The 15,365-nt window shown below is 34.8% G+C and overlaps 1 protein-coding gene and 1 pseudogene across 3 annotated transcripts in view; one reads left to right on the top strand and one right to left on the bottom strand.

Moving 5' to 3' along the window:
- MICU3 (mitochondrial calcium uptake family member 3) overlaps window positions 1-15,365 on the bottom strand; it is a 95,720-nt gene that overhangs the window by 66,829 nt on the left and 13,526 nt on the right. The gene's annotated exons all lie outside the window — the stretch shown is intronic.
- Window positions 8,935-9,477, top strand: LOC111090329 (annotated as a pseudogene).

The following is a 15,365-nucleotide window of genomic DNA, read 5'->3' as shown; positions in this document are numbered from 1 at the left end:
ATTTTTTATTTTATTATTTTAATATAGTAAAAAGTCTAGTTAAATGAATCTATTCTTAGGTAGGGATGAAGACAAAAGTAATTTGTGGAACACTCAATTCTCAGGCACCCCTCCCAAGTGACTGCAATATATAAAAATTACATATGTATATTTTTTTTCATATTTAGATTTTAAAAGGGTTCTATGTACTTAAAATTTTAAAGTTCAATTGACCCTTGAAAAACATAGGTTTGAACTGCACGTGCCCACTTACACATTTTTTTCAATAAATACAGTACAGTTCTGCAAATGTACATTCTCTTATGATTTTCTTAACATTTTCTTTCCTCTAGCTTACTTTATTGCAAGAATACAAAATACATATAACACACAAAATATGTGTTAATCCACTGCTTATGTTATTAGTAAGGCTTTCCAATCAAGTAGACTATTAGTAGTTAAGTTTTTGGAGGAGTCAAAAGTTACACAGGGATTTTTCAATTGGAGGGGTGGTGGTGCCCCTAACCTCTGCATTATTCAAGGATCAATTATAATTATGATGTTACTAGCTACATATTACTTCACTTAGCTTCCTTCGGTTACACATTATCAATTCTTTTCTACAATAAAGAATAATTTTTGCTTCTATTATAATATTGCTTCAAAACGGGTAATGAAATTCACAAATTTTTCTAACTTTTGATTATAGGAATAAGAACAAATGGATAGGGATCCCTGGGTGGCGCAGCGGTTTGGCGCCTGCCTTTGGCCCAGGGCGCGATCCTGGAGACCCGGGATCGAATCCCACGTCGGGCTCCCGGTGCATGGAGCCTGCTTCTCCCCCCGGCCTATGTCTCTGCCTCTCTCTCTCTCTCTATGACTATCATAAATAAATAAAAATTGAAAAGAACAAATGGATAGTGCATTTGGTGAGAATTTTATCAGTATATGGATTAGGGAGGGCCAGAAAAAGGAGAATACACCTTTTCAAATTTGAATGAATAGTGGTAGTTATAACATAGACTTGGGGGAAGTCATTTCTAAAACAAACCACATCTGTAGGATTGGAAGCCTCAAGGGAAGTAACACTTCCAAATACCTTTATCAGTTCTTCAGGAAATACTAAACTGCTGTGATTCACTTAGGTTGACAAGTCGACACATTTTATCTTCCACCTTCTGTATCTGTTTCTAAAGTCTTAGACACAGCCACTATTGACCTCAAGTTTAATGTTTGCATTTGCACTCTCCCTAGCTGTTTTTCCAAATTTAGCAAAATGCTTCTGTATCTCTGACCTTTTCACAAAACATTGCCCTGAGATTAAGAAAACACTGGGTCTGGCCCACCATCCTTAAATGTTGAGAGATGTCCAGTGTAAACAGATGTTTTGTGCTCCACCTCCACAGACCTATGCACATTAGCTATGGTAGGCTGAACAGTAATTACTGTCCTGAAGCTTAATATATAAAATCTGAATTGAACCACCTACAGGGAAAAATATAACAGTCTTCAAATTTTTGTTCTACAATTCTAAAATTGAGTTATTCCTCAACTAAATTTGGTGACAGATTGCTATACTCAAAATATTAAAGAAAAAAAATCTAAAACCTCTAAAAATCTAAAATCTAAGTAACAGAAAAAACCAAAATTACCGAAAATTCATATATATATATACTTGTTTTATTGTTTTTCAACTTAAGTTTTAAATTCTAACAACTTTGTTTCTTTCATTAATACAGTAAAATTCACTCTGAAAATAAAGTATCATCACACTTCAAAATAATGAAACTACAGCATGTGTGACTGACAAATATTAACTATTAAATGTAAACAGTCATGATTTCTTGGCTTCATATGGTCATATTCTAAATTGAGATGTTAAAAATTTTATAGGGCTATTTTTCACAGATTAGGAAAATATGGACATTTAAGAGACGGTATCACTGCAAAATTTTTAGATGTGGCAAATTTTGTGAAAGAAATGGAATTTTTCATTTCAAAAAGATCTTGCACAACTGCTAATGAAAACTATCCAAGCACAGACCTCAGAGTTGGCACATAAATTATCTTACATTTAAGTACAAGGCTGCACAGCAGAAAAATGAAACCGAGAAATCTAGAGGTAAAAGAGAATTAAATTTGCCTTTTCATTTTATTCCTCCTAGGAAATTACATTTTATGCCTTCTAGGAAATTATTTTATGGGAATTACTTAACATTCTTTTCAAGTTTGCTAAAAATGTTTAGGGAATTTTCTTTCCAGCTCTAGAAAGCTCTACCTTTTTCTGTTTCACTGAAAAATTGTGAGCTACATTTTAATCTCAGCTTTCCTATTTATAAAAGGAAGCATTGGGATGTCTGGGTGGCTCAGAGATTGAACATCTGCGTTTGGCTCAGGGTGTGATCCTGGGGTCTGGGGATGGAGTCTCACATTAGGCTCCCTGCAAAGAGCCTGCTTCTTCCTCTGTCTCTGCCTCTCTCTGTGTGTCTCCTATGAATAAATAAAATTAAAAATCTTTAAAAAATGGAGCATTAACATGGAAATAAAAATTTCAAACACATCTGTAAAACAAAATGCATAATTTACTCATAAAAATAAGTAATGATCATTTTCAGGTAACTTCGTGGAACTTAAGTCATGCTGACATGAGCAAGATGAGTGCTGGGAGAAACCATAAAAGCTACATTCTTTTAATTACCTCATCTTTCCAAAAGAAATAAAAATATTGTGTCAGTGCAATTATCTTCTTTGGAATTTCCAAACTCAGACCTTTGCAACTAGTACTTAGATGTTACTTCTTAAGGTAGTGAAACAAGGGCCTTCAGGCAACAGAGTACATCATTATCCTTCCAATGAATAACAGAAAGCGAGGGTTCACTGCCAAGGCACAGTCTCATGTTACTTCAGGTCAGCAATTCGAAAATTTACTCTGTGGTAAGGTCTGATTTTCCCAGGGAGGCAAGATTAAATGCCAGATAAAGGATTCACTACTTGACAATTAGAGAAACTGATGCCTACAAGCTGATAATACCCTAAAGAGGTAACTTGAAACAATTATATCAATTATCTAAACACTGTATAATATATTATCTTTTAGCAGCTGAGAAATAGGGCCATGAGAATGAAAAATGGAAGAGGGAAAAATGAAAACCATTTGTATTAACCAAAATTATTTTGATTACTCATCCTTATTTTTTCTTTAAAAATTGTTTGATATCAAATCACATCAATACTAATTTTTAAAAATAAAGAATGACTAAACATTTATCTGATTTCATGTAGGAAGCTGAGCATTTGTTATTAGGTCCTACCTGATATTGGCGATAGTACTAACATTTTTATGAAACACTGAAGGGCAAAAATCTTTTATTTATTTATTTATTTATTATTATTTTTTTTTCAAAAATCTTTTAAACTTGGATTTTTATTTTGTATTTTCTGGATAAGAACCTTATGAAATTCTATTCATATCCATTTTTATTCTAGCTAAAAAAGATGTTCACAGAAGTATTATACTTGGCTTTCTCAAATGGCTTCAGGCTCATTTAAAAGCTTCTAAGAAGATAAAAGGGGTAACATTTTCTTTGCTTGTTGGGTGGTCGAAAGGTTAAATATCAAATTCCAGTGTGGGAAAATCCCAAGTACTCTAGGTGAAATGTTTTGATGCTACTAGGCAAATGTGTCCATGTGGAAATACACAGTCTGAAGACCAGCCAATAGTATTTCCCTGGCTAAGATCAAACAGAAAAAAAAGTCGTAAAATTAAAAAAAAAAAAAAAAAAGTAACTGACCACTTACTCTAAAATCTCCACTTGTATTGCTATAGTAGCTTACATTATAAGGTTCTTTACAAGTTTACAGAGTACTTTCACAAATATCATCTCAATATTGACAGGAGGATAAAGTAAGTAAAAGTAATCTAAAGAGGCAGTATGCATAGTGGTTTAGCATGTGCATCTCATCTCTTCCAGCCTTTGCTCCAGCAATACCTCCCTTACCCTGATTACCTACCACCCCACTATTTTTCTCTCTTATACTGAAAACTTCCCTTCAGCATACACATCCTGGCATTCCTCTGGTCCTAGAAGGCTTCCTGTCCTATATCCTGTCCCACTTCATTTAGCTACTCTTCCCTTCCTCCCCACCTTGTCTCCTGCATTCATTTCCTGTCTCTGAATTCCTCTACTTCAATTGGTTCTCCCCTCTACCACTCCACTAAAACTGCTTATCAAGGTCATCGATGACCTCTTTGTTGCTAAATTCAATGGTTAATTCTCAGTTTTCATCTTATAGCGTCTGACAGAGTCTGTAACTTTTTTTTTCCTTGAAATAATTTTCTCAGTCCCCAAGACATCACTTTCCTGATTTTCTTTTTACTCCTCTGGCAGTTCCTTCTTGGTACTTTTTCTGGTACTTCTTTGCTAGTCCTTAGAGCTTGTCTCTTTTAAAAATCTATAATTACTTATTTGATGATCTCATCTGGCCTTTACATATTATAAATACACTGACAAATACAAAATTTATACATCTAGCTTTCTGAAATAATATAAGAATCTGTTTAACAAAACAAGTAAGATGCTTATTTGTTTTTAAGAAACAAAATATGTAAACTGACCATATGTAAGTATTTACAAAAATATCAAGATAAAAATATGGAAGTTATAAAGGTTCAATGAATACTCAGAATTTATACAGTAGTGAAAATAAATTTACCAGGAGTACCTTTATCAATATAGATAAATTTCTTAAGTATAATATTAAATAAAAGTATGACTTATAAAAGGATACTATAAAATAAGTATATATTACTCAGAAGTATACTCATTTGTAACAGAATTATGAAAACACGCAGGGGAATTAAAAAATTAAGTTTAGAACAGTGGTTATCTCTTTGGGGAAGAGAGAATTATGAAAGAGGTATATATATGGTGATGGTTTTTTTTTAAGCTGTCAGTGCATATATAGCTATGTATTATATTATTATCTATTCATTGTATTTTTGAAAGTTGGATATATATTATTTCTAAGAAAGAAATCATTCAGGTCTTATTCCTTACCTTATGTGGAAAAATGCTAAAATTTATCAAACAAACATAAAAAAGATCACTTTGGAAAATTTTAGATAAACTACTATACAATTACACAATTCTTGGGTTAAAAAAGAAATGAAAACTGAAATTACAAAGTTTTTTAAAATAAATGATACTTAGGGACTCACAAGCAGCAGTCTGTAATTTGGTCAAAGCCATTACTGACACGTGAAAATTAATACCCTTAAATATATTTTTAAAATAAGAATTTAAAGTAAATAAATTATACAAAGTAAATAAACTCAAGAAGCCAACAAATGAATAAGATAAATTTGAGGAAAACAGAAGAGAATAATCAGTAAGATAAAAGCAGAAGTAAACAAAACAGTAAGACAGTAAATGAATTTAATTTTAAAAAGTAGTATTTGAAAAGACCAGTGAAGCAGACAAACCCCTATCAAATCTGATTTAAAAAAGAACTGAAAATGAAATACATAAACTGAACATAACTATAGTATATAGTATATAGTGTACTATAGTATATCCAGAGTTTAGAAAAGTACCCAAATATAAGAATCAGAAATCTATAATATATTGATACAGTAATATTTTAATATAATAATCAGTTTAAAAATAATCAGTTTAAAAGGCAAAAATAATACAGATAGTATGGTCACATCTGTGTTACAAAGAAAATGATATATGTGTTGTTTAAGTTTATAGGTCTGTAATATATTTTAAAGGCCTCACATGAAAGAAAACATTTATGACCTATAAAGTGGAACAGGATTTAATTTTTACATATCCTAGAAATCAATAAATTAAAAAAATTGGCAGAAAATATTAAAAGGCAATTTCTAGGAAACTACAAACAAAAAAATTCCCCACCTCACCAATAATCACTAGAAATGGAATATAAATCATTTTTTCACACTCAAATTGGAAATAGTTAAATTTGATAATATTTCATAAATAGGACAGGAGTCCATTACAATTGATGACAGAAGTGTATTTTGATTTAACCATTTTGAAGAACAATTCAATGGTTGCTATTAAAATCCAGTTGCTGTGGACCTAGTGATGTAACATGTGCATCTCCACAGAAACCTGAATATTCACTGCAGCACTGTTTCTAATAGTGAAAAACAGAAACAAAATTCCGATCAGTGAGATAATAGTTAAATAAATTATGGCACACTGGAGTACTACAATGGAGTAGGAGTGTACAGTATAGTAAAGGATATGGTAGATGAAGAGGTGGTACTAGCGTAAGATTCATAGGACACATAGCTGGGTGAAAAAAACAAGTTATGAAAGAATGGGTAAAAAAAAAAAAGACAGAAACCAAAGTCATGCTTTAAAGAAACACACACACACATACACACACATAGACTTTAGAAATAAAGTTGTGGAATGCTGTATTCGTTTTTAAAAAGCAAACAGCACATGCATCATTATCATGAGCCTGGTTTCATAAAAAGGTTACTAGCCTAGTCTAGAGAAGCCTTCATCAGGGTCAGACAGCAACTGAGTCTAGGACCAAATCCAGTGTTCTTCCACATTACATCACTCGGGATATTGGAATAAAAGTGTACTGGTTTTGTAATCCTTCAGGCCTATGTTCAAATGTCAACTTTACCACTTCCTAGTTAGGTAACCTTAGGAAAAATATTCTCTCTGAACTTTAGCATTTTCAACTGTAAAAAATGGGCAAATAAATAGTAACTCTACAAACTGTAAAGATGAAAACTAAATGGGAACACTTCCTTCTCCCTCGGCCAATAGCATCAGCTCATCAAGAGTGTCTCCTCTATTGATTAACAGGGTCCAGAAATAGCCTTTGGCAGCTCAGCTCCATATATAAAGTTTGAGGGATCAAATGCCTCTGTGGTGCTATAAGTTGGAAGTCTCTATGTCCATGATGATAAAACTATTCCAAAGGCCTGGCATTTCTTATGGGTCCCATCAGCCTCATGGTCTACCACCTTTCTCTCTGCCTTCCTAACTCAGTTCCAAACATCTAGATTATACTGCATATGGTATTCTATTTATTTCTTCAGACTGATGGCTGACCCTTCTTGACAAAATCTCTATGTATGCACTGAGCCACTGTCTTCTGGGCCTCATTCCATGACTCCCAAGACAGTTTTTCTAGACTGCAACTGAAAAAAATGAACATAACACACCATTAAGTTTGGACTATTTTACCCTAAATGAATCACCTTGAATTTAGCCAACTATATTAGTTAGGTTGGGCTGCCATAAAAAAATACCACAGACCAGATGGCTTAAACAACAGAAATTCATTTTCTCATAGTTCTAGAAGCTACATGTCCAAGATCAAAGGGCCAGCATATTCAGTTTCTGGTGAGAGCTCTCTTTCTGGCTTGCAGATGGCACAGTCTTTCTATTTCCTCACATGGGCATATTAAGAAAGTGTGAGTGAGCTCCCCAATGTCGTTTCTTATAAGGACATTAATCCTATCTGATCAGGAGCTTACTTTTGTGACCTCATTTGACCTATGCCTTCCTTAGTGACCTCATTCCCAAATACAGGCACTCTAGGGGTAGAGCTTCAACATACAAATTTTAGGGGGACACATTCAGTCCATAACACCAACTATCGAGTGACTCATGTGCCCTTTCTTTCTATTCACATACAGAGGTCTCAAAAATGTTGGCAGTTCATCTCCCTCAAGCTGGCATTTTACCGTCTGGAAGAATTTGAATATCTGGAGATATTATTATATACCCCCTCTTTTGGATCCTTTATAAACAAACAAACAAAGTAAGATAGGTCCTAGCATCTTTGGCCTACTTGTACCCCAATGGAGGGGTTTCCTGCCCACAACCAGCCTTGCCCTACTTGCATCACAGTGGGTGATCCCCTGCATGGCAGTTCTAACCCAGGTTCCCTGCCTGCCAGCACTGGCCCAATGCACACAGCTTCCAGGTTGCCAGTCCTACCGTATGTTTTCCTGTTTGCCAACCTCAGCCCAGCAACTGTGGGACAAAGCTCTAGCTGTGAATCCACCTTTTCTAACAAGGCCTAAATCTCAACCTAGGGAGGCAGCTGCCCTTCCAAGTTTGTTCTCTCCTTAGGTTCTCTCCCTCAGCCCTAGAATATTCTTCTGAAATTTGATTCCTTCTCAGTAGCTAACCTCCTATAAATAGTGAAGAATTCTTCATATTGAACCTTAACTGTTCAAATTACTAGGTAGTTTTCATCTTCTGACTGGCCCTTGGCACAGAATAGCTTGCGGTGAGTGTTACTGGGTGTTTCACAGTGCTGCCCTAAGTACAAGCAGAACAGAGACACACTAGAGGCAGAGAAAGAAGCCTCTGCTGCCTACAGTGTCCCGTGCTGCAAATTCTAATGGCAAAAAAAGCAATGTTTGCAAGTTCCAATACCAGCATTATAAGCAGGGTACTGAAGGGCACATTTGAAGCTGAGGCAATAACTTGACACCTAGCATTGTAACCTTGCTGTTATCCATACACAGTCCCTATTTAACTGCATTTTTAAAAAAAGGTAACATATACCAAGACCTACCTATGCGCCTGACTATTTTAAGCTCTCTGAATAATCCTGTAATATAGGGACTATTACTATTCCTACTTTACAGAGGAGGGAAATGAGACAAATTTAATTAGCATTGGCAAGGTACTTGAGTGAAAAAGCGGAGATTCAAATCCAGGTGTTCTGACTACAAAGACCACACTCTCAATCACAACACTATGTTAACTTCTGTTTCTATTGCTAAGACAAAAACAAGCTTTAAAATGTGAAGCGATTTGTTCCTTTTCTGGAGACCACTTCCCCCACTGGTCCTGACACATCATTAGCACGGCACTGTTTCCTCTCATGCGCTTGGGTGCTGCTCTGAGCAGCATCACCATTTAGACCAGAAAGCTGGTGGGCACAATGAGAAAGAAACAAAACAAGATGACAGTGGAGGAGATGCTGCAAGAGGAGGAGGAAGGATATGTGGTTTAAAAATTTCCCGAACATTGAGTGGAAAAGGCAAAGTGGAGTACCTCCTAAAGTGGAAGGGATCCTCAGATGAGGACAACACACAGGATCCAGAAGAGAACCCGGACTGCCCTGACATCATTGCTGAGTTTCTACAGTCATAGAAAACGGCATGTGGGACAGAAAAAAATACAGGAAAATTGACTCTGATTCTGAAAATAAGGAAGAGAACAAATCAAAGAAGAAAGAAGAGTCAGAGGAGCCATGAGGTTTTGCCCAGGGTTTGGAGCTGGAACAGATTATTGGAGCTATGGACTCCAATGCAGAGCTTGTGTTCTTGATGAAATGGAAAAAAATCTGATGAGGATGACCTGGTCCTTGCCAAGGAAGCCAATGTCAAGTGCCCACAGGGGATCAATATCCTTCTATGATGAAAGGCTAACATGGCATTCCTACCTCCCAGAGGATGGTGACAAAAAAAATGGCAATAATTAACTTCTGAGTACCAGCCCCTGTCACATCTGACCATGGTTTTCAAGTGGGAAAGGAAGGCGTTTTACTTGTCTTGACACCATAGAGGTGGCCTGAGCAGATGTCCTTTGAAGAATCAGTACAGTTTTTGTGCCTTAGAGCAAGTGCTTTAAAGCCTTTCCAGCTATGTAGTTTGCACACTCATCCCAGTGCGGGGAAGGAAGAGAAAGAAGTGCTGCAAGGGCAGCTCATTCTGTACGTGGCTAAGAAAAGGAGAAAGCCTCCATAAAGGAAAAAACTTGCAGAATGAGTGTATGAGTGTAACAAACGATACTCTAGATCTTCAAAGAGCATCTCCACAACACAAAGCCTGCTTTTCAAAAGTATTAGCTCTGCATTTTTATAGGGCAGTGTGTATTTAGTTTCAGCAATTTTTGGTATATTATTTGGTGGTAGGACGGATGGAGTAGGAAGGAAGAGAGAAACAGGTAGGATCATTCTTGTTAAAATTTGGGGCCTGACTGGGAAAATGGTGAAACAATGGAAAGAACAACCTAATGATGATTTGGTTCTATGACCAGAATATTTAATCTTTAAAAAAAAAATGTCACTGGTGACCTCAGTGAGGACTGTGAGAAACTGTTTAAAAGCTGTGAGTACCTGAAACTTACAAGTCAAGGTATTCCCTGCCTGTGCCTAATGCTGTTCCCAACGAAGGACTATACCAGTCAATTAGTCACCAGGTGCCATTTGTAGAATGGAAACTGGTTGAGGAGGGCAAGTTTTATTGAAGCATATACCAGCCCAGCGTCCCGTCTTAGAGGTGCTAATTCTTGACATTGACAAGACTCTTTCTTTTTCAATTATAAAGCTATAAATATCAGCCTGTTAATCCAAGCAACTGGCTGAGGTATTTGGGGAGGGAAAGAGGGTGGTATAGAAGGTAGAACTGCAGGGGAAGAAAGGCCCATGCTCTTAGAATGGAAAACTTTTGGAGCCTGCTTTTTGAACTTTGAACTCTGAAACTACTGACAGCACAACTTCACACAATCACTTTGAGAGGTGAATGATTTCAAAAGCCCTGATCTCAGAAGATTAAACTTTCATACCGGGGCAGTGGTTCACTTTAAAACACAAAACAAAGCAAAATTTTTTCTAATCCTAAGAATTACCTAATACCCAAAATGCTGTCTTGAATCATGAGATCCATCAGTTCTTGACATTGTCTAGACCTGTACCTAAAAATGTATTGTAAAATCTTTTTAGGCATGTGTTAGGTTTCTATGAAAACTTTAAATATAAACTTTGTACCACATTGTCAGTTTTTGTCTTAAAACTATAGATTTTAAAAAAAAGTGAGGAGAAACTCTATTAGAGGCAAATTGTCTTCAATATTGCTATTAAAAAAGACAGCACACTTAGTATTTATCTCTGAAAGGAAACTAAAAACAAGTATGTCAAAATGTTAACAAGTATTAATTCTGAGTGCTGGAATAACAGTTCACCCTGGAACACAGGTTTGAATCACATAGGTCCAGTGCTATAAATGTATTTTCTCTTGCTTATGACCTTCTTAACGTTTTCTTTTCTGTAGCTTACATTGTTATAAGAATAAAATAAGGTGTATGTATATAATAATATGCATATAATACATATCACATACAAAATATGTATTAACCAACTGTTTATATTAGAAGTAAGGCTTCTGGTAAACAGTAGGCTATTAATTGTTCAGATGGGGAGAATCAAAAGTTATAAAAATTTTTGACTTTACAGGGGGTTGATACTCATAGCCCTGCATTGTTCAAGGGCCAACTACATATATTTATATACCTGTTAAATTTGGCAAAAACAACTTTAAAAAGAGAATGTAAGAAAAAAGCACTAATAAAAGGTATACAATCTTAAAAATAATTCAAATTTTCACTTGTAGAAATTATTATTGTAAAGGGTAAACAGGTTTTAAAAATCATATAATATTACTTAGTTTTGACAGTTTATTCCCATTATGTTTACATTTTATTTTCTGAGAGAACTTAAATGTCCCTGAATTTAACAAGAATGAAAGCCAAAATGGCATCACCTGGGACAAAGTTTATAAAACTAATGTTTCAATTTACAAAACAGATTTAAAAAATATATATACAATGGAATATTACTCAGCCATAACAAAGAATGAAATCTTGCTATTTACAATAACATGAATGGAACTAGAGGTATAATACTAAGTGAAATAAGTCAGAGAAAGACAATTAGCATGTGGCTTCACTCGTATATGGAATTTAAGAAACAAAACAAATAAGCAAAGGGGGAAAAAGAGAGAGAGAGAGAGACAAATCAAGAAACAAAAAAACAAATCAAGAAACAGACTCTTCACTATAGAGAAAAAACTGATGATTACCAGAGGGGAGGCGGGTGGGGAGATGGGTGAAATCAGTGATGAGGATTAAGGAGTGCACTTGTACTGATGAGCACTGGGTGATGTATGGAGTTGGTGAATCACTATACATCTGAAATTAATGTAACACTACATGTTAATTAACTGGAATTAAAATAAAAACTTTAAAAAATTTAAGTTTAGAGAGGATTAAAAGATGGGAAGATCAAAAAAACAAGTTATAATCAAATAAATTGTTAGAAAAAATAGTGATTTTAAGATTAAAGAACTAGTATAGCTGAAATGGACCTCACAAATTCAAATCTATCATCCCTAAGAAATTTCATAGAATGATAACCCTGAAAGGTTAAATGACTGAGTTAGTGTTACAAAGGCAGACAGTGGTAAAGTATTAAAACTGAACCTCTTTACACACCATATCTCATTTGAGATATAAACGTTTTTAAAGGCCTAATTAATATGTACTCTCTAACTTCATTCTCAAGATTTTATACTTAAGAGAATTTTATGTGGGGATTCAGTTTCATTATCTAATAAAGTGAAACATTACCATCTAGAAAGTTCTCTAGGAAGGAAGACAAAAAAGGCTGATGCTCAAAGAAATAGATTAAGTTCTTCTCTATCTTCAAATACAGAATTATGCAGTGTTTATTTGCAGGAACCATAGCAGGTTCATAAATTTCTATCAGATTATAGAGTATACACCTGGAAAGTGGCTCTAGATCAGGTTCAAAGAGGTAGTGGTTGTACAGATTAGGCCAATGAATTTCTCCTACCACAAGGAAACATGTAAGGCTTGAGGTAGTAAACCAGGTTCTCCTTCAGGTTTCATCAATGCAGTAAGATTATTTTTGCTGACTAAAATTTACTTAGATTGCCTGAGGACAATATAAAATCTACACCTTTATATATCATGTACATATTTTCAATTAAAATTCCTATTTAATAAACTTGAGGCATTATTAGTTCTTATGAGAATTAAAAAGTTATGGTTATCATGTTTGAAGTAGTTGGTGGTACAAAAATATATTAATTATATTAATGAATCATTAACTCTTCTTTCCAGGCATACAGTTACAGTTCATTCCCCACTATCTCCAGCACTTAGATGTGGCTATATGACTCAGTTTATAAAATGTAATATGAATGGCAGTGATGTGTGCCACTTCCAGGCCAGGTCCACAAAACCTTCCCACAAGAATTCCTCTGTCCTCCACCACCCCTTTTTGGCTAGCTGGTATGTTGACATGCTAAGTAACTTTGGAAGCCACTTATTAAAGATGGCAGAGTCACTATCAGTTTAGATGCCTGAATGACATCTAGAAGGAAAGCCACATGCAGGAGTCTTCCTTTCAACCCATACACAACCCTAGGATTATTACATAAACAATAAGTCAGCTTTTATCAGGTCAACTCACTGAGACCTGAAGGTCTACTTATTAGTGCAAACTAGCCTAATAAAGGCCTATTTGAATCCAATTCTGCATCTTAAATAGATCCTGAATCTTGGAGATGATGTGAATGTCTTGACAAGAAGCAGAAAATGAAAACTTATAATTAGTTAGTTATGGTGTTTGTTTAAAAAAAAAAGGTATTCATTTATTTATTTGAGAAAGAGAGAGAGAGTGAGCACATGAATAGAGGGTGGGGAAGAAAGAGAGAGGGAGAATTTCAAGCAGACTCCACTCTGAACACAGAGCCCAACATGGCATTTGATCTCATGATCCTGAGATCATGACCTGGGCTGAAATCAAGGTTCAGATGTTTAACCAACTGAACCACCCAGGCACCCCAACAATCTGGTATTTCTTTCTGGAGAAGAGTAAGTACATTGTAGGACTGTGATAGATCCTAAAACTTAAGAAGCTACCCAAGGATTTTATGTGATTGAGGGTGGAATGTTTACTTTTTCAATAATCTTCCTTCATCCATAAAAACTGGTCTTAAACATACTCCCTAGTTTAACATTTTTGTGGAACTAACTGATTCTGGTCACCTGTCTTTTATCAATCAATTTTATTTATTTTGTAATTCATTTTTATATTTTTGTCACTGAGATGATGAAGATACTCTGCTCTTCTTTGCCACCAACTTCACTTAGGCACTAATATCAGCCAAATAAATTCTGAGTCACTGATGCTGTTAGAGGCAGATATGCCCTAGTTATATAACTTTGCCAATGGCAACTTGTAGGCATTCCTACTCACTTAAAAGAGGACTCTGAACATAACTCATGGTTTTCCTCATCACCACAAATCATGTCAGAGAGAACGTCAACATTCAATGTTGGCCCATCTGATAACTTAGCCTCAAAGTTCTCTCGCTTCCCCACTTCAAAATTCAAGGGCAAAATTCTATCACCACACTACATTATCACCTAGAACTGCTCCATTTCTTAGGCTACTGGGCACTGCTAGAAAAAAAATCAAGGACTCTAAACTCTAAACTCCTTTCTCTAGTTTTGCAAGATGATATCTTCATTCCTATGGAACCAGAAGTGAGGGAGAGATAAAGGTAAATTTTGTTATGAAGAAGTAATAAACTGAGCAAATTTACTTCTAATCATTTTCTCTGTGAAAATGGAGGTCATTTGCTTGAGACAGAACAGAGAGGTATGCAGCAGGTAGAGTGAAAGACAACATTTTGAAGTGGCTGTTGTAGGATTAGAAATATAAGTATTAGAGACATCTAAAAAGATTGTTAAACCTATCTCCTCATTATAGGTTTCCATTTCTCAAAAGTTTATACCTAGATAGAATTTCTGAATTATTAGGCATGTGAATCTTCAACGTAAACTTATTTTCCAAAGATTTTATACTCCTACTGAGTATGAGAATTTTTGTTGCAAAAGTTATTGTCAATTTTTTTTAATTTTACCAATCTGATTGGTAAGAAATGATACTTTGTTATGGCTATAATTATATTTCACTATGGTTATAATTATATTTTCCTATTATTAATGATGTTGATCATCTTTTCATGTGTTTAGTTTTCTGAGTATCTTTCTCTTGAATGGCCTGTTGAGACTCCCTGTCCATTTTTTTATGATGTTGTCTTTTTTAAAAAATGATTTGCAGATCATTGCTTTTTGGATACATATGCTTTGCAAATGCCATGTATTACATATAAGTATCTTCTGTCATTCCAAGACTTTTATTTTATAGATACTTTTGCTTTAATGAAGTGAAGTACAACAGCATTTTCCATTCTAGATTGTGTTTTGTTTTAAAAATCCTCCCACCACCTTATGCCAAAATTTTGTCTTCATATATATATCCCTCTACGTAGCTTTAAGTTTTGTGTTTTTTTTTTAATCACATTTAAGATTCCAATCCACCTGTATTATTATGGCATGAGGTAGACATCTAATTTTATTTTTGTTTCCCACATAGAACACTTTACCTTCAATCAAGCCTTACTGTCTTACATATCATTGTTCAATATTTGAGGTCCACCTTGTTTTAACTCCTTTCAACATAGTAATAATTACCATTTTAGTTGTAGTATATAGTCA

This window comes from Canis lupus, chromosome 16 (genome assembly GCF_011100685.1).
Source record: "Canis lupus familiaris isolate Mischka breed German Shepherd chromosome 16, alternate assembly UU_Cfam_GSD_1.0, whole genome shotgun sequence".
In the NCBI taxonomy this organism is placed as follows: domain Eukaryota; kingdom Metazoa; phylum Chordata; class Mammalia; order Carnivora; family Canidae; genus Canis; species Canis lupus.
Note: the sequence above shows the minus strand (reverse complement) of the source record. Positions and strands in the feature narration are given on the sequence as shown.